This window comes from Macaca thibetana, chromosome 13, assembly GCF_024542745.1.
Source record: "Macaca thibetana thibetana isolate TM-01 chromosome 13, ASM2454274v1, whole genome shotgun sequence".
NCBI classification, from domain to species: domain Eukaryota; kingdom Metazoa; phylum Chordata; class Mammalia; order Primates; family Cercopithecidae; genus Macaca; species Macaca thibetana.
In genome coordinates this window covers 36875289-36900795 of record NC_065590.1, presented here as the reverse complement: position 1 = coordinate 36900795, position 25507 = coordinate 36875289, and the positions used below count along the sequence as shown (strand labels likewise).

The following is a 25507-nucleotide window of genomic DNA, read 5'->3' as shown; positions in this document are numbered from 1 at the left end:
AGCTCACCTGAGTTCAAGTGATTCTTCTGCCTCAGCTTCCCCGGTAGCTGGGGCTACAGGCACCCGCCACAGCGCCCGGGTAATTTTTCTATTTTTAGGAGAAATGAGGTTTCTCCATGTTGGCCAGGCTGGCCTGGAACTCCACCTGTAAGTAATCCCAGCACTTTGGGTGGCCGAGGCTAGCGGATCACTGGAGGTTGGGAGTTCCAGACCAGCCCAGCCAACATAGTGAAACCCCGTCTCTCCTAAAAATACAAAAAAATTAGCCGGGTGCGGTGGCCAGTACCTGTAGTCCCAGCTATCGGGGAGGCTGAGGTGGGAGCATCGCTTGAATCCAGGAGGCAGAGGTTGCAGTGAGCCGAGATCCCACCATTGCACTCCAGCCTGGGGGACAGAGCGAGACTCCGTCTCAAAAACAAAAGAACAAAAACAAATTATTCAAAGAGGAAAGGCTGGATTTAAGGGTAGCTCCATTCCCAAGGCTTTTCATGCACATTATCACTTTGCTATACAACAGCAGTTCTCAAACTTTTTGGTCTTATCCCTTTACACTCAAAAAGTACTGTTTGGCCGATGTGGTGGCTCACGCCTAATATCCCAGCACTTTGGGAGGTCATGGCGGAAGAATGAGCCCAGAAGTTCATCAACAATCCTGGCCTGGGCAACATGGCAAAGCCCTGTCTCTACAAAAATTGCGAAAGTTAGCCAGGTATAGTGCCCAGTGCCTGTGGTCACAGCCACTCGGGAGGCGGAGGTGGGAGGATAACTTAAGCCCATGAGGCCGCTGTGAGCCATGATCGCCCCACCGCACTCCAGCCTGGGCAACAGAGTGTTGAAAAAAAAAAAAAATTATTGAGATTCCTAAAAAGCATTTTTGTTATGTGGGTCATTTGTATCATGTTAACTGTCTCACAAATTAAAGCATATAAACATTGTAAATGTTTACATGTTAATTCTTTTACAAGTAACTATAATAAACCCATTAAATGCTAACATAAATTGATTTTTTTTTTTATTAAAAATAACTTTTGGCCGGGCGCGGTGGCTCAAGCCTGTAATCGCAGCACTTTGGGAGGCCGAGACGGGCGGATCACGAGGTCAGGAGTTCGAGACCATCCTGGCTAACACGGTGAAACCCCGTCTCTACTAACAAATACAAAAAACTAGCCGGGCGGCCGGGCGCGGTGGCTCAAGCCTGTAATCCCAGCACTTTGGGAGGCCGAGACGGGCGGATCACGAGGTCAGGAGATCGAGACCATCCTGGCTGACACTGTGAAACCCCGTCTCTACTAAAAACTACAAAAAACTAGCCGGGCGAGGTGGCGGGCGCCTGTAGTCCCAGCTACTCGGGAGGCTGAGGCAGGAGAATGGCGTAAACCCGGGAGGCGGAGCTTGCAGTGAGCTGAGATCCGGCCACTGCACTCCAGCCTGGGCGACACAGCGAGACTCCGTCTCAAAAAAAAAAAAAATAATAACTTTTCCGGCGGGGCGCGGTGGCTCACGCCTATATTCCCAGCACTTTGGGCGGCCAAGGCAGGCGGATCACCTGAGGTCGGGAGTTCGAGACCAGCCTGACCAATATGGAGAAACCCCGTCTCTACTAAAAATACAAAATTAAATGGGCGTGGTGACGCATTCCTGTAATCCCAGCTACTCGGGAGGCTGAGGCAGGAGAATTGCTTGAACTCAGGAGGTGGAGGTTGCAGTGAGCCGAGATGGCGCCATTGCACTCTAACCTGGGCAACAAGAGTAAACTCCTTCCAAATACAAAAACAAAAACAAAAAAAAATTTTCCAAAACAAAAAATACTTAGTGTGAGAAAATATTTTGTGGCGGCCGGGCGCGGTGGCTCAAGCCTGTAATCCCAGCACTTTGGGAGGCCGAGGCGGGTGGATCACGAGGTCAGGAGATCGAGACTATCCTGGCTAACGTGGTGAAACCCCGTCTCTACTAAAAATACAAAAAACTACCCGGGCGTGGTGGCGGGCGCCTGTAGTCTCAGCAACTTGGGAGGCTGAGGCAGGAGAATGGCGTGAACCCGGGAGGCGGAGCTTGCAGTGAGCCGAGATCACGCCACTGCACTCCAGCCTGGGAGACACAGCGAGACTCCGTCTCAAAAAAAAAAAAAAAAAAAAAAAAAAAAAAATATTTTGTGGCATTGTTTTACATTTTTTGCAAATCTCCTTAATGTCTGATAATAGAATACACTGTCTCCTGTTTGTTTCTGCATTAATCACATGTGATATCACAAATCATCTAACCTCTGGAAAATTACATTCTGTGCCAGTGAGTGAATGAGAATGAAAAAGGCAAACAAGGTTTTTTTGTGCGGTTTTTTTTTTTTTTTTTTTTTTTTTTTTTTTTTTTTTAGATGGAGTCTTGCCCTATCTCCCAGACTGGAGTGCTGTGGTTCATTCTCGGCTCACTGCAACCTCTGCCTCCCAGGTTCAAGCAATTCTCCTACCTCAGCCTCCTGAGTAGCCGAGACTACTGGCGTGCACCACCACACCCAGCTAATTTTTTTTTTTGTATTTTTAGTAAAGACAGGGTTTCACCATGCTGGCCAAGCTGGCCTCAAACTCCTGACCTCAGGTGATCCACCCACCTCAACTTCCCAAAGTGCTAGGATTACGGCGTGAGCCACCACACCTAACCACATCTTAGTGTTATTATGAAAATAGTTTTAACCTCTCAGACCCCTGAAAAGATCTCAGGAAGCCCTAGGGGCCCCCACCACTCTTTGAGAAACGCTACTGTGCAGAAAGATTTTACCAAAGTGTACTCTCATCACTGTGCCCCTTTTTCTGTACCTTCACCAACACTGGGCATCATCTTGCTTTTTTTTTTTTAGCCTTTGCTAATTTGTTAAGCAAAAAGCAGGATCTGTTGGTGATTTTAATTTGCATTCTGAAAGGTTCATGATTTTTGAATTTATATTTTTTCTTTTATAAACCACCTCTTTATATCCTTTGCATATTTTCTTCCTGGGATGGGCATTTTGTCTTATTTATTATAAGAGCACTCTTTTTTTTTTTTTTCTGGCTCTATACCCCAGCCTGGAGTGCGATCTCGGCTCACTTCAACCTCTGCCTCCCGGGTTCAAACGATTCTCCTGCTTCAGCCTCCCCAGTAGCTGGGACAGGCACTGGCCACCACGTCCGGCTAATTTTTGTAGCTCACCACCAAGAACAAGGTGACAAACATGGAGTTTATTGTTCCTGTGTCAGATCAGGATTAGAAGACTGGAGACCTGTGAGTCCCCTGTTCCTCACAGGGGAAGAAGTGGCCCATCTGGGTGGGCTTCTTGGCCTCAAGCCAATGCTGTGATGCCCAGCAGGGGGCTGTCTCACTGTACCCTAAGGTGGGGCCAGTTTATACCCAAAATTTTAACAAGGGATTTGGGTATCCAAGATGTTAAAGCTTTGTTAGGGGAAAATAGGCTAAGCCCTCATGACCCATTTCTTCAGAAAAGATGTTTTAGAATAAGAAAATGAAACTAGAATTTAACAGCCTGACAGGATATTCTTGCTAACCACAAATTTACAGAATTATAGTTTAGCTATAGAGGTCTTCTGCTTTCTCAACTTTTTGCAGATCTCTCCAGTAAATGCCTCCACGGCTTGGCTGCTTTCTGAAATAGGAAACCATTATAAAGTAGAATTTGCGTCCAACGTGACGTGGCCCAGTCGGCTGGGATTTTCTCACTTCAGTGTTGTTTCCCACATCCTTAAGCACACTAGAGATTTTTCTTTACCAGTCTGGCAGGTAAAAAAATGGTATCGTATTTTTAAAATTTTCATTTCTTGGATGACTGGTGAGTAAAAAGAAATGTTACATATCTCTCAGCTGTTTGCATTTCTCTTTTAGTGAACTGCCTATTCATATCTTTTTCATCTTTTTCTACTGGAGTGTTCATATTTTTCTTAATAATTAAAGATCTCATTATATAGTAAAATATTAGCCCTTTGACATATATAGTGCATTTTCTTAATGTGTCAGTTTTCTTTGAACTTCTGCTCTGCAGAAGTGTCTAATGATTAAGTAGCTAAATCTATCAATCTTTAACTTTATATTTTCTGTCTTTAAAGTCAGGTTTGGAAAGTTCTTCCCTAACTTCAATAATTGTTTTTCAAAATTTCCTCTTTTTTCCTTCTAGTATTTTATGTTTCCATTTTTTATACTATTTAAATCTAAACTGTCTGACATTTACCTGGGTATATATTATATATGATGGGAAGAGCTAATAATTTTTTTTCCCCCAAATTGCAGACTCATTGTCCCAGTGATACTTACTGAATAATCCAGGAAGGGAAAATATGTGGTCCCAGTGAATCTGTCTCCCCTTCCCGGGCCCCTGGAAGACATTTCTAATCAAATGCAGAACTCCTAGTTAAACCCAGACTAGGCCTCAAAGCCCGATTAGAACTGCAAGCAGCTACCTCCAACCCGTGAGATGTGTCATCAAGATGAAACATTTTGTCATTCCCTAAGTAATCTATCCTTTTCCCTATTGATGTGTGATGCCTTTATAACACTATTTTTATTCTAGACATTTCTTTCTGTGTTACTGACATACCTCTTTTCCTGTGCCAGCCCCACACTGTTTGGTTATCGCTTCCAAGTACTAAATGGTAATGACTGGTAGCACCAGCCTTATACCATTTTTCAACATTTTAAAATAATTTCCTCAAACAGAAGTCGGACTCAGAATATGTCAGAAAATATTTTAAAATAAAAATAAAATTATTTTTTCTCATTTAAACTTTTGATTTGTATTACATCAAAGTACTTCCAAAATAAATTAATTAAAATAAAAAATTCATATTAGATTTTCCAATCTAGGTACATAGTGTTTCTTCCCATTTTTAAAGATTCCCTTTATTTCTCTGTTTTTTTTTTTATAATGTCTTTCACATTACTGATCGAGTTTATTCCTGCATATTTTATATTTGTGGTTGCTATCAGGAGTGGAAGTTTGGGCAGGGCGTGGTGACTCACGCCTGTAATGCCAGCACTTTGGGAGGCCGAGGTAGGGGGTTCACTTGAGGTCAGGAGTTTGAGACCAGCCTGGCTAACATGGTGAAACCCCATCTCTGCTAAAAATACAAAAATTAGCTGGGCATGGTGGCAGGAATTTCTAATCCCAGCTGCTAGGGAAGCTGAGGTAGGAGAACCTCTTAAACCCGGGATGGGGAGGTTGCAGTGAGCCAAGATCACACCACTCCACTCCCGCCTAGATGATGGAGTCAGACTGTCTCAAAACAATAAATAAATAAATTTTTAAAAATAAAAGAGTAGGCCGGGCGCAGTGGCTCAAGCCTGTAATCCCAGCACTTTGGGAGGCCGAGACGGGCGGATCACGAGGTCAGGAGATCAAGACCATCCTGGCTAACACGGTGAAACCCCGTCTCTACTAAAAAATACAAAAAACTAGCCGGGCGAGGTGGCGGGCGCCTGTAGTCCCAGCTACTCGGGAGGCTGAGGCAGGAGAATGGCGTGAACCCAGGAAGCGGAGCTTGCAGTGAGCCGAGATCCGGCCACTGCACCCCAGCCTGGGCGACAGAGCCAGACTCCGTCTCAAAAAAATAAATAAATAAATAAATAAAAGAGTAAAAGAAGTGGAAGTTTTTTGAATATAGTATCTCATTTCTCACTCTGTCACCCAGGCTGGAGTGCAGTGGCACGATCTCGGCTCACTGCAACCTCCGCCTCCCAGGTTCAAACGATTCTCCTGCCTCAGCCTCCCGAGTAGCTGGGATTACAGGTTCATGCCACCGTGCCGGGCTAATTTTTGTTGTTGTTGTTATTTTTGGTTTTTGAGATGGAGTTTCACTCTTGTTGCCCAGGCCAGAGTGCAATGGCACGATCTCGGCTCACTGCAACCTCCGCCTCCCAGGTTCAAGCAATTCTCCTGCCTCAGCCTCCTAAAGTAGCTGGGATTACAGGCATGCGTCACCACGCCCATCTAATTTTGCATTTTTAGTAGAGGCAGGGTTTCTCCATATTGGTCAGGCTGGTCTCAAACTCCCAACCTCAGGTGATCCGCCTGCCTTGGCCTCCCAAAGTGCTGGGATTACAGGCATAAGCCACCGTGACTGGCCTTAATTTTTGTATTTTTAGTAGAGATGGGGTTTCACCATGTTGGCCTGACTGGACTTGAACTCCTGACCTCAAGTGATCCTCCCACCTTGGCCTCCCAAAGTGTTGGGATTACAGGCATGAGCCACCATGCTGGGCTTTGTTTCTTATTACTAGAATGTCAGCTTCATGAGAGCAGAGACCACATATCTTTTGTTCATAATAGCCATAGACCTGGCCAGGCACGTTGGCTCACACCTGTAATCCCAGCACTTTGGGAGGCCAAGGTGGGCAGATGACAAGGTCAGGAGATCAAGACCATCCCGGCCAACATGGTGAAACTCCATCTCTACTAAAAATACAAAAATTAGCCGGGCGTGGCAGCACATGCCTGTAATCCCAGCTACTTGGGAGGCTGAGGCAGGAGAATCGCTTGAACCCGGGAGGCAGAGGTTGCAGTAAGCTGGGATCAAGCCACTGTACTCCAGCCTGGGACAGAGCTAGACTCCGTCTCAAAAAAAAAAAAAAAAAAAAAAAGTAACCATAGAGCTTAAGAAACAGGGCCTCCACACTGTAGGTTCTCAGTAAAAGTTTTGAAATGAATGAAGGAATAATGGCTCTGCTATTACCTTAGTGATATTAATTTGTAACAGGCGCCAGGCACAGTGGTTCACGCCTGTAATCCTAGCATTTTGGGAGGCCGAGGCGGGTGGATCACGAGGTCAGAAGATCGAGACCATCCTGGCTAACACGGTGAAACCCTCTACTAAAAATACAAAAAAAATAGCTGGATGTGGTGGCATTCGCCTGTAGTCCCAGCTACTCGGGAGGCTGAGGCAGGAGAATTGCTTGAACCTGGAAGACGGAGGTTGCAGTGAGCTAAGATTGTGCCACTGCCCTCCAGCCTGGGCGACAGAGTAAGACTCTGTATCAAAAAAAACCCAAAAACTTTGTAACATGCACCCTTATTGTTTTTTGATTAGTTTTAGTTCTTTGATTAGTTCTGTTTTTCATGTGAGTCTCTGGAATTTTCCACATCTACAAACATTGGTAACTGCCTTCTTTCCAGCAAGTGTTGCCCTTCTTTCTTTCTTTCTTTCTTTTTTTTTTTTTTTTTTTTTTTTTTTTGAGACGGAGTCTTGCTCTGTCACCCAGGCTAGAATGCAGTGGTGCCATCTCGGCTCACTGCAATCTCTGTCTCCCTGGTTCAAGCTCCTGCCTCAGCCTCCTGAGTAGCTGGGATTACAGGCCACCACGCCCAGCTAATTTTTGTATTTTAGTAGAGACAGGGTATCACCATGTTGGTCAAGCTGGTCTCGAACTCCTGACCTCGTGATCTGCCTGCATCGACCTCCCAAAGTGCTGGGATTACAGACACTAGCCACCGTGCCCGGCTATTTCTTTTTCTCATAAAATTTTATCAAATTGAATAGATCTTCCAGAATAATTCTAAATAACAGTGATGGCAGTAGGCACCTTTTCTTGTTTCTAACTTTGGTAATGCTTCTAAGTGTTTCGTTGTTAAGTAAAATGACTACAGAAAGAACAAACTTGATGGGAGAAAATAATGGGTTCCATTTTGGACATGTTTAGAAGGATATTAGTGTGGAAATGTCCAGTAGATGGAGGGACATACAAGAAATTTGGGCCCGGCGTGGTGGCTCATGCCTGTAATCCCAGCACTTTGGGAAGCTGAGGTAGGTGGATCACCTGAGGTCAGGAGTTCAAGACCAGCCTGGGCAACATGGTGAAACCCTATCTGTACTAAAAATAAAAAATACAAAAATTAGCTGGGCGCGGTGTCACATGCCTGTAATCCCAGCTATTCGGGAGGCTAAGGCAGGAGAATTGCTTGAGCTCAGGAGGTGGAGGTTGCAGACAGCTGAGACTGCGCCACTACACTCCAGCTTGCACAACAGAGCGAGACTCCGTCTCAAAAAAAAAAAAAAAAAAAAAAAAAAAATCCGAACTAGAGACAAAGATCTGGAAGTTAATGTTAGATAGATAGTAAAGCCTTGGGGTAGATAAATTCCAGCTGGAGAGAAGGCCAAAGATAAGAATTGGGGAACAGCAATCTCAAGGCTGAGCTGAGGAAGAGGAAACTAGGAAGAAACCATCACAGAGATGAGTGAATCAGTAAAAAAAGGAGTTACCTGAACCACAAGATGAATTTCAAGGGAGAGGAAACGATGATATAGCCACAGAGCAAACAGTGGGGAGACTGAAAATGGGCAAGGAGGGGCCAGGCACAGTGGCTCACACCTGTAATTCCAGCACTTTGGGAGGCTGAGGTGTGTGAATCATCTGCAGTCAGGAGTTTGAGACCAGCCTGACCAACATGGAGAAACCCCATCTCTACTAAAAATACAAAAATTAGCCAGGTGTGGTGGCATGTGCCTGTAATCCCAGCTACTCAGGAGGCTGAGGCAGGAGAATTGCTTGAACCTGGGAGGCGGAGGTTGCAGTGAGCCGAGATTGCACCATTGCACTCCAGCATGGGCGACAGAGCAAGACTCTGTCCCCCTCCAGGAAAGAAAGAAAGAGAGAAAGAGAGGAAGAGAGGAAGGGAGAAATGGAGGAAGGGAGGAAGGGAAAGAAGGAGGAAAGAGAGAGAGAGAAGGAAGGAAGGAAGGAAGGAAGGAAGGAAGGAAGGAAGGAAGGAAGGAAGGAAGGAAGGAAGGAAGGAAGGAAGGAAGGAAGGAAGGAAGGGAGGGAGGGAGGGAGGGAGGGAGGGAAAGAAAGAGAAAGAGAGAGAGAGAGAGAGAGAGAAAGAAAATGAGCAAGGAAGGATTTGGTGGCAAGGGGGTCATTGGTGATCTTAGTGAGTGTGGGGAGTATCTTTGTTGGGATGCGGCCAAAGCCACCTGTGATGGTTGAGGAGAGGTGACAATATGCAGACTGCTTCTGGGCTGCTCCTTCAATAAGCTTAGCATGGCCAGGCAGGAGTTCACACCCACAATCACACACCACAACCACTCTGGGAGGCCAAGGCGTGAGGATCACTTTAGCCCAGGAGTTTGAGACCAGCCTTGGCAACATGGTGAAACCCTTTCTGTTATAAAAAATACAAAAATTAGCTGAGTGAGGCTGGGTGCGGTGGCTCATGCCTGTAATCTCAGCACTTTGGGAGGCCGAGGCAAGCGGATCACTTGAGGTCAGGAGTTCAAAACCAGCCTGACCAACACAGTAAAAACCCATCTCTATTAGAAATACAAAAATACAAAAATTAATGAACCACTCCACTCCAGCCTGGGTGAAAGAGTGAGACTCCATCTCAAAAAAAAAAAAAAAAAAAATTAGCTCAGTGTGGAGGCTGGCGCCTGTAGTCCCAGCTATTCCAGGGGCTGATGTGGGAGGACTGCTTTAGCCTGGGAGTTCCAGGCTGTAGTGAATCGCGATGGCGCCTCTGCCCTCCAGCTTGGGCGGTACAGCGAGACCTTGTCTAAAAAAAAAAAAAAAAAAAAAGAAGAAAAAGCCCCAGCAGTGGCCACTAAGCTAAGAGGTGAGGTACTAAGTTGAAGGGGAGACAGAGTGGAGATAAGGATTTGGGTTTTCTAGGTAATAGTGACACAAGGATGTTCATAAGCTGAAGGGGAAAGACCAATAAACAGACTAAATGTTTGAGAAAGAGACAGAGGAAAAAGCATATGGAGCAAAGCACAGAGGGCACAGAGTATGTGGCCAGCAGTGGTGGGGACGCTGCTAGCTTTCTCTGAAGTGGGAGAAAAGGAGACAAGGAGCGTTCCTTTCCCTGCGCTTTCTCAACCACACTGGCTGAAGAAGGACAGAGGGGCCCCGAGAGCAGCGGGGGTGTCCAATCACTGTTCTTGGGCCTGGAAACTGTTGGGGCTGTGGACTCCAGAGTACTGAAGGACTGCTGGACAGAGCCTATGGCTCCGTCTGAGCTTGTAAATCATAAATCCACCTGGTCAAAGAGCAAAGGCCTCAAAGTTTCTGAGTTAATTGTTTTTGACCTGGGCATCAGGAATTTTTTTTTTTTTAGACAGGGTCTTTCTCCATAGCCCAGGCTGGAGTGCAGTGGCGCAATCTCGGCTCACTGCAAGCTCAGCCTTCTGGGTTCACGCCATTCTCCCGCCTCAGCCTCCCGAGTAGCTGGGACTACAGGCGCCGACCACCGTGCCCGGATTTTTTTTTTTTCAGCCGCCCCCCGGATAATTTTTTGTATTTTTTTAGTAGAGACGGGGTTTCACCATGTTAGCCAGGATGGTCTCGATCTCCTGACCTTGTGATTTGCCCGCCTCAGCCTCCCAAAGTGCTGGGATTACAGGTGTGAGCCACCGCGCCCAGCCACATCAGGAATTTTTAAAGCTCCCTGAGTGAGTCTAACGTGCAGCCATGGTTGAGAACCAATGGGATTAAGAAGTGAATTGAGGCCGGGCACAGTGTCTCACGCCTGTAATCCCAGCACTTTGGGAGGCCGAGACGGGAGGATCATCAGGTCAGGAGATCGAGACCATCCTGGCTAACATGGTGAAACCCCGTCTCTACTAAAAAAAAAAAAAAAAAAAAAAAAAAAAATTAGCCGGGCGTGGTGGCAGACGCCTGTAGTCCCAGCTCCTTGGGAGGCTGAGGCAGGAGAATGGCATGAACCTGGGAGGCGGAGCTTGCAGCGAGCCCAGACAGCGCCACTGCACTCCAACCTGGGCGACAGAGAGAGACTCTGTCTCAAAAAAAAAAAAAAAAAAAGTGAATTGAGACATATGGAGACTAAATCTCCAACCCTGGGTGGGAGGACAAGGAGAGGCTCTGCTGCCCTGGCTGGACTAGTGGGGCCCTGTTTGGGTTGTGGACATCCCCTCAGTCATAGGAGAATGAATTCCTGCCTTGTTCCTTTGGTTGGATCTGAATTCTTCCCCAACCTCCTGACCTAACTGAAAGCATACAGAGCTTCCCAGACAGAGACCATCAGCCCCTAGGGTGGCAGCGAAAGGCCAGATTCAGGAATGTGATATTAATTATGACAAACAGTATGTTCTCCCACTTAAGAACTAAGGCTGGTTGGCTGAGCGCGCATGTCTGTGAGTGTGTGTGTGTGTGTGTGTGTGTGTGTGTCCAGGGCTGCCTATTCAACTGAAAAACAAAAGTGGCTCTGAGTCTGAAGCTAAAGTTTAACAAGTGACCAAGATGACTCATGCTGCTTGGCTGCAAAGGCCACAAGGTTGCCACTCCCAGTGGGGCAGGGCCTGGATGGGAAGAGTCACAGGTACAGAGGCTTCTGTGACATTCCCACTCTGCCCCTGTATAGACTGCCTTTGGGGCCAACCAAATATTTTGTGAAAATTAAGACAAAAGGCTGGGCGCAGTGGCGCACACCTGTAATCCCAGTACTTTGGGAGGCCGAGGCAGACAGATCACGAGGTCAAGAGATCGAGACCATCCTGGCCCACATAGTGAAACCCTGTCTCTACTAAAAATACAAAAATAGGCAGGGCATGATGGCTCACGCCTGTAATCCCAGCACTTTGGGAGGCTGAGGTGGACTAACATGGTGAAACCCTGTCTCTACTAAAAACACAAAAACTTAGCTGGGTGTGGTGGCCTGCGCCTGTAGTCCCAGCTACTCAGGAGGCTGAGGCAGGAGAATCCGCTTGAACCCAGGAGGCGGAGATTGCGCCACTGCACTCCCCACTGGTGACAGAGCAAGACTCCATCTCAAAAAAAAAAAAAAAAAAAATAGCCAGGCGTGGTGGCTCACGCCTGTAATCCCAGCACTTTGGGAGGCCGAGTTGGGTGGATCACAGGTCAGGAGATCGAGACCATCTTGGCTAACACGGTGAAACCCGGTCTCTACTAAAAATACAAAAAAATTAGCCGGGCGTGGTGGCGGGTGCCTATAGTCCTAGCTACTCGGGAGACTGAGGCAGGAGAATGGCGTGAACCTGGGAGGTAGAGCTTGCAGTGAGCCGAGATTGCGCCACTGCACTCCAGCCTGGGTGACAGAGTGAGACTCCGTCTCAAAAAAAAAAAAAAAAAAAATGAAAAGAGATCGAGGCCATCCTGGCCAAAATGGTGAAACCCTGTCTCTACTAGAAATGCAAAAATTAGCCAGGCATGGTGGTACGCGCCTGTAGTCCCAACTACTCGGGAGGCTGAGGCAGAATTACTTGAGCCCCAGGAGGTGGAGGTTGTGGTGAGCCAAAATCATGCCACTGCACTTCCAGCCTGGTGACAGAGTGAGACTCCGTCTCAAAAAAAAAAAAAAACTGACTACATGTTGAAGTGTATTTGGATATGGAGTTAAAGGAACTGTACTGTTAAAATTAATTTCCCTTGTTTCATTTTACTTTTTATAATATGGCCACTAGAAAATTTGAAATTATATATATGGCTTTAATATTTCTATTGCATAGTGCTTCACTAAGCCCATCAACCAATGAACTTTTATTGGACAACACTTTGCCCAAGGAAACATGAAATACGAAGTCATATATAAAAATAACAGCAGCTCCAGTTTTTATAAGGTTGACTACTTGCCAGGTACTTTGCACTGATTTAGTAACTTGCCCTAGGTCAGAACCCCCGTTTGTTAGCTTCAGAACTCCCTGTTAGCCATTAGGCCAAACTTCCTCCCTGATGGCAAAGACCTTAGGGAGGTCTAATTGGGGGGCACCACAGACATATGTCCTGATACGATACAGGCTGCCAGTATAAGGTGCTGGGCTGAAAACATTCAAGTTAAAAATTCATCCTCCTCCGTCTCAAAAAAAAAAAAAAAAAAAAAAAAAATTCATCCTCAGAAACACTTACTTTTTTATTTTATTTTATTTTATTTTTTAAGACACAGGGTCAGCTGGGTGCAGTGGCTCACGCCTGTAATCCCAGCACACTTTGGGAGGCTGAGGCAGGCAGATCACTTGAGGTCAGGAGTTCAAGACCAGCCTGGACAACATGGCAAAACCCCGTCTCTACTGAAAATACAAAAACTAGCTGGGCATAGTGGCACACGCCTTTAATCCCAGCTACTTGGGAGGCTGAGGCAGGAGAATCACTTGAACCTGGGAAGCGAAGGTTGCAGTGAGCCAAGATCGCGCCACAGCACTCCAGCCTGGGCAACAGAGCGAGACTATTTCTCAAAAAAAAAAAAAAAAAACAACTCTGTCACCCAGGCTGGAATGCATTGACAGGATCCTAGTTCACTGCAGCCTCTAATTCCTGGGCCCAAGTGATCCTCCCACTTTAGCCTCCTGCGTAGCCACCCTGCCAGCCTTAAATGTTTTTTAACCTGATAGAAACATATAGCAATCTGTCTGCTCTCTTTCCTAGTCTTCCTTTTTTTTTTTTTAACAAAGATTGCCAAACATTTATGACATGCTGGTAGAGTAAGAGATACAGCAAATACTGGAAAAGAAAAAACAGTGGTTCTCCACCTTGGTTACTCAGTTTAATCGCCTGGCTTTTTAAAAAAAATAATCCTAATGTCTGGGTCCAACCCCTAGAGATTCTGATGTAATTAGTCTGGTCTGGAGCCTGGGCTTTGGGATTTTTTTTTTTTTTTGAGATGGAGTCTTGCTCTGTCACCAGGCTGGAGTGCAGTGGCGCAATCTCGGCTCACTGCAACCTCTGCCTCCCGGGTTCAAGTGATTCTCCTGCCTCAGCCTCCCGAGTAGCTGGGACTACAGGTGTGTGGCACCATGCCCAGCTAATTTTTGCATTTCTAGTAGAGACAGGGTTTCACCATGTTGGCCAGGATGATCTTAATCTCTTGACCTTGTCATCCGCCCACCTCGGCCTCCCAAAGTGCTGCTGGGATTACAGGCGTAAGCCACTGTGCCCGGCCTTTTTTTTTTTTTTTTTTTTTTTTTGAGATGGAGTCTCACTGTGTTGCCCAGACTGTAGTGCAATGGCATAGTCTTGGCTCACTGCAACCTCCACCTCCTGGGTTCACACAATTCTCCCGCCACAGCCTCCCTAGTAGCTGGGATTACAGGTGCGTATCACCACACCCGGCTAATTTTTTTTATTTTTAGTAGAGACGGGGTTTCACTGTGTTGGCCGGGCTGGTCTTGAACTCCTGACCTTGTGATCAGCCCGCCTTGGCCTCCCAAAGTGCTGGGATTACAGGCGTGAACCACCACGCCCCGCGGCTTCTCCATGCCCAGCGGCTTTGGGATTTTTAAAAGCTGCCCAGTTGATTCTAATGTGCAGCCAAGGTTGAGAACCACTGGAGTAAAAAGTTAATCAGTGCGTATGGAGACCGGATTCCTCAACCACAAGCTCTGTTGTTTGTTCTCTCCTAGGCCACTCTGCCCACCTAACCATAACCATTTGAAACGGTGCTGATGTCTTAAACTAATGACAAAGGGGTGCTGGAGTGAATGGAGTTCATTAAAAGGAACAAAGGGAGACTGGGCCATAGAGCTTCTCAGGCTGAGCATTTTTACCCAAACTCTTGTGGAATCAGTACCTTTTTTACATTCTTAAAAATTTCAGGTGTGATGACTCACACCTGTAATCCCAGCACTTTGGGAAGCCGAGGCAAGCATATCACCTGAGGTTGGGAGTTCGAGACCAGCCTGACCAACATGGAAAAATCCCGTCTCTACTAAAAACACAAAATTAGCCAGGCATGTTGGCTCATGCCTGTAATCCCAGCTACTCGGGAGGCTGAGGCAGGAGAATTGCTTGAATTGTGGAGGCGGAGGTTGCCGAGATCGTGCCGTTGCACTCCAGCCTGGGCAACAAGAGCGAAACTCCATCCCCTTCCCCCCGCAAAAAAATTATTTGTAAAGAAGGGGTCTCGCTATGTTGCTCAGGCTGGGGCGCAGTGGCTGTTCACAAATGTGATCATAAAGCAGTACAACCTCAAACTCCTGGCCTCAAGGGATCCTCTCACCTCAGCCTCCAGAGTAGCAGGGACCACAGGAATGCGCCACGGCACCCAGTGTGGCACCTTTTAAAAAATGCAGCCATTTAAGGGCACTTTCTGTCGTTTTATTTATCTCTCAAGTTTTACTTATTTATAAACCTATGCACACATACACATGTACTATTAGATGAAAAGAGCAAGAGGCTGTGGAAAGGATACTTGGCATAAAGCCAAGAGCACTTGTCTCTAGGTTTGATCTCCCACCTTCTGGGGCTCCATTTCCCCATTCATAAAATGGGTGGATTGGCCTAAATAGGCCTAAGGACCCTTCCAGCTTAGACACTGCAGGGTTCTAGATTGAAGTCGAACTGTTCCTTAGATTTTGTGTCTGATCCCATAGCCAGAGAGCAGGGCTGGTTTCCTTGTTAGCGCAGATCCAGTGCTGTCAGACACGAGAGACTTCACCTTTGGAACAGAAATTTCCATCTGCACCCTCTCTGCAGATCATGCCTATCCCTCCTCCCCACTCACACCCCTCCTCATGTAAATCAGCCTGGGGAATCAGATCTTGGAAAAACTTCGATCTCTTTATCTGGAAGGCACAAAGATAGCATTGCAAAGCCTGCTGCTGGTGTGGAGGTGGTGTTCAGGAATGCTTCACATTTTTCTAGCAAGTTTCATTCCTGGTAGTATAATCTTGAGGAGAGGCCTTCCCCGAGGGAGGCTTTGGGGAAACTAGCAATGGAATGAGGGAAAGAGCATGGACTGGGTGGGAGACAGCCTTCTTTAGAAGGAAATACTGGCAAAATCTGGTATTGCAAAGTTTTGAAAAAATCCATCCTGTTGCATTTGCTTAGAAAGAATCTGGGGCTGAGCTGTCGGCCTGGCTCTGTCACTGTGTGATTTTAAAAGACATTTAATGTTTCCAAGCTACTGAGTACAACAGGTTTCTCACTGAGCTTGATTTTGCACCCCTCCAGCCCACCCTCTCTCTACAATGCTGCCAGCACTGACTCTAAAATGCACATGACTCCACCTCCACTCCCACCCCACTGCCTCCATTACCTGTAGCAAAAAATAAAAGAAAATCTAAACTCTTCTCCATGACATTTGAAGCCTTCAAAATCTGGTCCCAGGCTACATTTTTAATCTCATCTCATACTCTCCAGCTCACTGAGCCCTTCCCCTATTGTCCCGAGTCCATATCTGCCTCTGGACAACCATGAGCTCCACTGGGAAGGACAGTGGCTTGGCCACCCCGGCTGTATTCTTCCCCTAGTACTCTTTCCAATTCCTGGCACAGAGGCTTAGTAAAGGTTTGATGCCTGAATAACCAACTAAATGGGCAATCATGTAAATCAAGGAAGGCCCATGGACTGGACAACTCCTAAATTCCCTTCCAGCACTAACTTCTGAGTACTGTTCCCCAGGGCAGAGCTCAAAACTGCTTAGGACTTGACCTAGTTCATACCATTACTGCAGTTTGAAAAACAGAGACAGGTGGTCTGACAAAGGGTTTAAAAGTTTTTTATTCATATGACAATTTTGCATACGGCAGAAAAATTAAAATGCAATGCAATTTAAATATTTAAAATCGTTTTAAAACAAGATTATCCTATGGTTACACAACAATGCGAATGTACTTTTTTTTTTTTTTTTTGGAGACAGAGTTTCGCTCTTTTTGCCCAGACTGGAGCGCAATGGCGTGATCTCGGCTCACCACAACCTCCGCTTCCCAGGTTCAAGCGATTCTCCTGCCTCACCCTCCCGAGTAGCTGGGACTACAGGCATGTGCCACCACATCTGGCTAATTTTGTATTTTTTGTAGAGACAGAGTTTCTCCATGTTGGTCAGGCTGGTCTGGAACTCCCTACTTCAGGTGATTCGCCCCCTTTGGCCTCCCAAAGTGTTGGGATTACAGGCACATGCCATCGTGCCTGGCTAATTTTGTATTTTTAGTAGAGACGGGGTTTCTCCATGTTGGTCAGGCTGGTCTTGAACTCCCGACCTCAGGTGATCCACCTGCCTCGGCCTCCCAAAGTGCTGGGATTACAGGCATGAGCCACCGCACCCGGTCAACAATGTGAATGTACTTAATGCCATGTGCACACTTACATGGCTGAGATGGTAAACTTTATGTTATGTGTATTTCACTACAATTGAAAAAAAAAACAAAAAACGAGACTGCCAGGCACGATGGCTCACACCTATAATTCCAGCATTTTGCGAAGCCAGGATAGGAAGATCACTTGAGGCCGGGAATCCAAGACCAGCCTGGGCAACATAGCAAGATTCCATCTTTACAAAAAAAAATCGTACAATTAGTTAGGCATAGTGGTGCATGCCTGTGGTCCCAGCTACTCAGAAGACTGAGGCAGGAAGATCGCTTGAACCCAGGAGGTTGACGCTGCAGTGAGCAGCGTTCGTGCCACCCCAGCCAGGGTGACAGAGTGAGACCCTGTCGCAAAAAAACAAACAAAAAACTCAAGACTATCCTGGATGTGTAGTTGCTACTACCATGCCCCTGGCCCTTCTGTACAAGGGGATTTTAAAGAGATAAATATCTCAAGTAGGAGAAGTATTGAAACCTTTGATTCCTAGAGAAGATGGAGAAAGAAAGGATTCTTGGTTTAACAAAATGTTCAAATTTAGTGAAATTTAAAGTACCGTAATATCACCAATGCCCAGAAGCCTCAGCCATCTGTCACACTGAGGGCTAAGAAATGAGCAAAAATGGCTCTGTGGGACCACAAGAAATATCACTAGACTAATCGAAGAACCAATTTTATGAAGTAGATGATCCCCATTTTAAAAACTGTAAAGAAAGCGTTTACGTTTTTGTTTTTATTTTATAAAGACAGGGTCTTGCTGGGCACAGTGGCTCACTCCTGTAATCCCAGCACTTTAGGAGGCTGAGGTGGGCAGACCACAAGATTGAGATCATCTTGTCCAACATGGTGAAACCCCGTCTCCACTAAAAATACAAAAGTTAGCTGGGTGTGGTAGCACGCGCCTGTGATCCCAGCCACTCGGGAGGCTGAGGCTGGAGAATCGCTTGAATCCAGGAGGCGGAGATTGCAGTAAGCCGAGATTGCACCACTGCACTCCAGCCTGGATGACAGAGTGAGACTCTATCTCAAAAAATAAAAAAGACAGGTATCCCTCTGTTGCCCAAGCTGGAGTGTAGTGGCGCAACTATAGCTCACCATAGCCTCAACCTTCTGGCATCAAGCGATCCTCCCACCTCAGCCTCCCAAGTAGCTAGGACCCTAAGTGTGTACCACCATGCCCGGCTAATATTTTTGGTGGGGCTGTAGGGGAGGGGTCACACTATATTGCCCAGGCTGGTCTCAAATTCCTGGCCCCAAGCAATCCTCCAGCCTTAGCCTCCCAAAGTGCTGGGATTACAAGAGTGAACCACTGCACCCAGTGGTTACCATTTTATAGTCAAGGAAATTAAAGCTTAGAAAAAAGTAACTTGTGGCCGGCTGCCATGGCTCATGCCTGTAATCCCAACACTTTGGGAGGCCAAAGGGGGCGGATCACCTGAAGTAGGGAGTTCAAGACCAGCCTGACCAACATGGAGAAACCCTGTCTCTACAAAAAATACAAAATTAACCAGACGTGGTGGCGCATGCCTGTAATCCCAGCTACTTGGGAGGCTGAGGCAGGAGAATCGCTTGAACCTGGGAGGCAGAGGTTGTGGTGAGCCAAGTTCGAGCCATTGCACTCCAGCCTGGGCAACAAGAGGGAAACTCTGTATCAAAAAAAAGAAAAAGTAACTTGTGTAAATTTATATATACAGCTGACCAGTTGAAAACAAAGATTCAAAACTACCTTGGGTGTGGGAAGAGTTAAAAAAAAAAAAAAAAAAAGACCCAAAGTCCATGCTGTTTCCAGTGCCCCATGCCTTATAATGGCTTTCTTGTTTGGCTTGGTTTTGTTTTGAGTCCTCCCAAAGCAACTCTGACTACCTAATCCAAACAGGACATTATTGGAAGGAGCCTAGGGTGGCTCCGGGGACTAAAGGAAGTGCTAACAAACAGCCCTAGACAGGCAGGGACCACGGCAGCTGAGGGACCTTCATTCTAAAACACGAGTGTCCATGTGACACAGCTCCACGCTTGCCAGGCTCGGAGATTCTGTCCAGGTTTCAAATTCCCAGGACAGAGAATCTGATTTGCCTGCCTGGGTTAGGTGCCCACAGCCTTATCAGTCAGCTCTGCCCAGGGAGACAGAGTCCCGAACCCAAGACATGGCCACTGGGGTGCATCCTAGGTGTTGGCTCTTCTCAGAGAAGGGAAATCCCTGTGGATCAGGCAGTCCCCTCAGATAAGTCCCCAGCAGAAAATTTTCTGCGGGGAGGAAAAAGGGAACAGAAGTAGCCTGTCACCCAAGAAGCCTCCATGGCAACATTTGGAGCTATCAATTCAGCCTCAGCTTCACAGTTTGCTCCCTTCAACGTTTCATCATTATCAGGGGCTGCAAACCTGGGCAGCATATCTGCAATTTTGGCATCGCTGTATCCCTCAGTGTTAAAACTCATCTTAACTACACCAACATTGTTGGAGCTTGTCTTCCAAAGGCACCCCTGGGGACTTAGTGGGTGCAAGGGCCGCTCAGGGAAAAGGAAAATGAAAGGCACACAACCAAGAGAGCTCAGAGGTACCTGGAAGGCAGGCTGTGCTCACTCTCCAGAAATCCCTGAAGGCTCTTTTGGAAGAAAGAAAAGAAAAAGTGTGCCATGCATTTGACTCGGTTTAGCTGTCATGGCATGGAAACCTGCCCATGCACAGTCAGCCCTAACAAGCAATAACCAGAGGTGCCTGGCCTAAACTCTAAAATGCTCTTAAGGATATTAGAACCATTAACTCTAACTAGAGTTAATCTATAGGCAGAAATCACTCACCAAATTAACTGGCCAGCAGTTTAACAGCCTTTCAAAGTCAGGAAGGCCTGTATATAAATCAACAGCAGCGACTACCACTGCTTAGCACCTTACTGCTATTTCAATTGCATTGCTCTACAATCCTGAGAAAGCTGCTATTATTATAACCATTTATGGATAAGAAAGATGAGGCACAGAGTTTTGATGTGACCCAGGACACACAATGTTGGGAAATTCCAGACAGAATGGGGACTTGAATTTAGGTCTTCTGACCCCAAATCCTAGACAGATGTTTCTTATGAGGACTTTCTCATGGATTCATCACTTCTTTACTCCCTTTATGTCATCAGCCCTTTCTTCAGAGTAAGTTACCTAATGATTCTCCACCCTTGCACAGTGGGGCTGGCTTCTCCATGCCAGTGTAAAGTACATACAAAGAATGCATCGGATTAGTTTCTATGCCCAAGAAAGTAGTGTCACCCTTGTCATGGGCTCTAATTGCAAGAACAGCTGAGCTGGAGCAGATCCTGGTGACCATTTGTTGCCAAGTCCAGGATTACACAGTGGACAAGAGGAGTTTTCTAGGACTACACTAAAGTGAGTACAGTTAGGGTGAAGATTTCAGGACTATGGAACTAGAAGGAACTTTATTCTAAACCTCAGGCTTGAAATTCAAAACCCAAGTTTTTGCCCTTGCCTGTTAGATGTCAATCAGAGCTTAGTTCAGCCTGAGTGCTCCTGCACAAGTCTTCAGTGTTCCTCTATGGATTTATGATTGTCTGGCCTCTCCATCACCCCTCTGGAGTGGGCAATAAGTGACAGTGGCATGGAATGAGGTATGATTTGGGCAGAGAGAAAAATCAGCCTCTTCATGGTCCTGACCTGTTTTTCAAACTCTGAGTCAAGAATCCATTGATGGGTTGTTAAAGCAATTTACTGGGTCAAGACCAACACTTAAAAAAATAATAATAAGATAAAATTAGTCAAGCAGGAAATATCAGATTATATCACATGTAGTTATGGTAAATAATGTTTCACAAAACCTTTTAAAATAATTTTCAAGAATAAATATATTTATGTACAATGGTTAGCTATGTAAAAATGTTTCTTTTTTTTTTTTTTTTTTGAGACGGAGTCTCGCTCTGTCGCCCAGGCTGGAGTGCAGTGGTGCGATCTCGGCTCACTGTAAACACCTCCGCCTCCCAGGTTCACGCCATTCTCCTGCCTCAGCCTCCCGAGTAGCTGGGACTACAAGCGCCCGCCACCATGCCTGGCTAATTTTTTTGTATTTTTAGTAGAGACGGGGTTTCACCGTGTTTGCCACGATGGTCTCGATCTCCTGACCTCGTGATCTGCCCGCCTCGGCCTCCCAAAGTGCTGGGATTACAGGCGTGAACTACTGAGCCCCGCCGTAAAAATGTATCTTTTACCACAAGTCTTAGTTTAAAAAAAAAAAAAAAAAGTTTGAAAGGCACTGGCTAAGTGGATTGAGAGCTGGAATGTCTGAGATTTATAACCCTCTCCACTTAATATGAGATCTCAGATGTCAGGGAATATTATGGGGCCTATTTAAAGCTTGCCACCCAGAAACATGAAACCAAAACCGAAAGCTGCAAGGAAAAAGATTTTGAAACTAGATTTTGTAAAATATTTCTAAATTGTCTATGTTAAAACATATAATAGAATTGAAAGGGGTAAAACTGAAAAAACATCTGCACCCACACGTCAAAGTGTCATATTCTTACTATTAAAATAACGATTATAAATCAAGAGGTGAAAAAGTCTGATATCCCCACAGAAGAAAAAGGACAGAGGCGAATCGTGAGAACAAGGGAAATCGATAAAAAGATGTTCGCCGGGCGCGGCGGCTCAAGCCTGTAATCCCAGCACTTTGGCAGGCCGAGGTAGGTGGATGACCTGAGGTCAGGAGTTCTAAACCAGCCTGGCCAACATGTGAAACCCCGTCTCTACTAAAAATACAAAAATTAGCTGAGAGTGGTGGCACGTGCCTGTAGGCTCAGCTACTTGGGAGGCGGAGGCACAAGGATCACTTGAACCCAGGAGGCAGAGGTTGCAGTGAGCCGAGATTGTACCACTGCACACCAGCCCGTGCAACAGAGTAAGACTTGGTCTCAAAATAAATAAATAAATAAAAATAAAAAGATGTTCAACTTCACCAACAATGTCAATTAAGACAGGATCTGGGCCGGGCGCGGTGGCTCAAGCCTGTAATCCTAGCACTTTGGGAGGCCGAGGCGGGCGGATCACAAGTCAGGAGATCGAGACCATCCTGGCTAACACGGTGAAACCCCGTCTCTACTAAAAATACAAAAAACTAGCCGGGCGAGGTGGCGGGCGCCTGTAGTGCCAGCTACTCAGGAGGCTGAGGCAGGAGAATGGCGTAAACCCAGGAGGCGGAGCTTGCAGTGAGCCGAGATCACGCCACTGCACTCCAGCCTGGGCGACAGAGCAAGACTCCGTCTCAAAAAATAAAAAAAATAAAAAAAAAAAAGACAGGATCTAATTTTTTTTCAACTCCCAATGTTTTTTAAATACCCAGTTTTGTCAAGGATATAATACTATAAAGGCACCACATACTGCTGGTGGGAGTATAATTAGGTAAACTGGGAGAAAAATTGGCAATACACACCAGAAGCCTTGAAAATTGTACCCTTTGTCTTAATAATCCCTCTTCAAATAATTTATCTCAAGGAAACAATCATGGGTGTGTTCAAGGTTGTTAACAATACTAAAAAACTTGAGGGAAAAAAACAACCCTGGCTCTCCAACAATAGGAATGTTATGATCTTGTGTACAAAATATAATTAATTAATTAATTAATTAATAAGGTAACTAGCAAAGCCCCAACCTGGGGCTTGAGTTTGGGCCATTTTGGGGGCTGAAAACCTGACCACTCCTTTGGGAGTTCATTTTCCTGAGCTGACCGATGAAGGCAGAAGGAGGGAGGAGTTTGGAAAACACAGGCTTGGGGGTGGTGCGATGCAGACAATGGGACTGTTGAACCTCAGAAGAGAGGGGTCGAGATGGAAGCCGAGAAGCTATTTTCAAGAGATACTTTGCAAGACTCTAAATCTGAGGCCTGGGATTAACAAAAAAGACATCATAGGTCTGTTGGTAAAAAGTGCCCTGGAGAAGAGTACGGCAGACAAGAGAGTCTAGGGACTGTGAGGGACTTTGCAGGTTTATTTAGGGTAGGCAGGGAAGGCCCCTCTGATGAGTTGAGATTTAGCAGAGACCTGAAGAAATGGTGAGAACTACCAAGGGAGGCTAGGCAGAGGGAACAGCCAGTGCAAAGGCCTTGAGGCAGCACATGCTTGCTGTGTTTGAAGAACAGCAAGGAAGCCAGTGTGGCTGGAGTGTGGTGAGCACAGGTGACACTGGCAGGAGACCAGAGCAGTAAAGCAGCCAGGTTGGGTCATTCTGAGGATTTGTCATTTACTCTTAGTGAGATAGGAAGTCGTGGGAGGATTTTGAGTAGGGAAGGGACATGTCCTGACTTAGGTTTTTATTATGTATGTATGTATGTATGTATTTTTGAGATGGAGTCTTGCTTTGTCACTGAGGCTGAGGTGCAGTGGCGCGATCTCAGCTCGCGGAAACCTCCACCTCCCGAGCACAAGCGATTTTCCTGTCTCAGCCTCCCTAGTAGCTGGGATTACAGGCGTGCGCCATCACGCCCAGCTAATTTTTATATTTTTAGTAGAGACGGGGATTCACCATGTTGGCCAGGCTGGTCTTGAACTCCTGACCTCAAGTGATCCATCTGCCTTGGCCTCCCAAAGTGCTAGGATTACAGGCATGAGCCGCTGAGCCCGGCCTTGACTTAGGTTTTTAAAGGATCACTCTAGAGAGTGCAATGTGGAGGACAGGCTTAGGGGACAGCTGTGGGGGCTGAAGATAGAAGTTGGATACCAGTTAGGAGGTTACTGCAATAATCCAGGTAAGAGGTGGTGACTTGGACCAGGATGATGGCAGAGGAAACAGTGAGATGTGTTCAGATCTTGGATCTATTTTGAAGGTAGACTGATAGAATTTGCTAATGGATGGGGTGAGATTTTGTGTGTGTGTGTGTGTGTGTGTGTATGTGTGTGTATAAGCAAGAGAACAGGCTGGGCATGGTGGTTCACGCCTGTAATCCTAGCACTTTGGGAGGCCAAGGTGGGTGGAACACTTGGGGTCAGGAGTTTGACATGGCGAAACCCCATCTCTACTAAAAATACCAAAATTAGCTGGGCGTGGTGGTGCGCACCTATAATCCCAGCTACTCCGGAGACTGAGGCGGGAGATTCACTTAAACCTGTGAGGCAGAGGTTGCAGTGAGCCAAGATTTCTCCATTGCACTCTAGCCTGGTCAACAGAGCAAGACTCCATCTCAAAAAAAAAAAAAAAAAAAAAAAAAAAAAAAAAAAAAAAGAACAATGGGGCCCACCTCACCCCACATGAACCAGATTCTCTGCAGATAGTTCATGATATTTCTTTTCTTTTTTTCCCTCCAAGTTATTTGTGGAGAAAGTTCATGGTATTTCCTAAACACTCCCCAGGAGACACTAATGTGCAGCCAGGGTTAAGAACCACTGCTCTAGATGGTGAGGTTATAGGAAACTTTTATTCCTTTTTTTTTTTTTTTTTAGATGGAGTCTCGCTCTGTCACCTAGGCTGGAGTACAATGGCTCTATCTCAGCTCACCGCAACCTCTGCCTCCCAGATTCAAGCGACTCTCCTACCTCAGCCTCCTGAGTAGCTGGGATTACGGGCGTATGCCACCATGCCTGGCAAATTTTGTATTTTTAGTAGAGACGGGGTTTCTCCATTTTGGTGAGGCTGGTCTCAAACTCCTAACCTCAGGTGATCCACCTGCCTCGGCCTCCCAAAGTGTTAGGATTACAGGCCTGAGTCACCGTGCCTGGCCTGGAAACTTTTTTTTTTTTTTTTTTTTTTTTTTTTTTTTTTGAGGCGGAGTCTTCACTCTGTCGCCCAGGCTGGAGTGGCACCATCTCGGCTCACTGCAAGCTCCGCCTCCCAGGTTCGCGCCATTCTCCTGCCTCAGCCTCCCGAGTAGCTGGGACTACAGGCGCCCGCCACCGCGCCCGGCTAATTTTTTGTATTTTAGTAGAGACGGGGTTTCACCGTGTTAGCCAGGATGGCCTCGATCTCCTGTCCTCGTGATCCGCCCGCCTCGGCCTCCCAAAGTGCAGGGATTACAGGCGGAGCCACCGCGCCCGGCCCTGGAAACTTTTATTCTTATCTTTATGTTTTGTGTGTTTTTTTAAAAAATATTCTTATCTTTATTTTCCACATTTTCTACAATAAAAGTTTTAATAAGAGGAGAAAGGGGGCTAGGCGTGGTGGCTCATGCCTGTAATCCCAGCACTTTGGGAGGCTGAGGCGGGTGGATCACGAGGTCAGGAGATGGAGACCATTCTGGCTAACATGGTGAAACCCCATCTCTACTAAAAACACAAAAACAATTAGCTAGGTGTAGTGGGGGGCACCTGTAATCCTAGCTACTTAGGAGGCTGAGGCAGGAGAATGGCGTGAACCCAGGAGGCGGAGCTTGCAGTGAGCCGACATTGGGCCACTGCACTCCAGCCTGGGTGACAGTGCGAGACTCCATCTCAAAAAAAAAAAGAGGAGAAAGGATATTTTAAACAAAACATCTCCCCCCACCCATCTTGAACTATGAAATGTAAGAT

At 46.3% G+C, this 25507-nt stretch overlaps 1 long non-coding RNA gene across 1 annotated transcript in view; it reads right to left on the bottom strand.

Moving 5' to 3' along the window:
* Positions 1 to 25507, bottom strand: part of LOC126934114 (uncharacterized) — a 239224-nt gene that overhangs the window by 144043 nt on the left and 69674 nt on the right. The window lies entirely within an intron of this gene.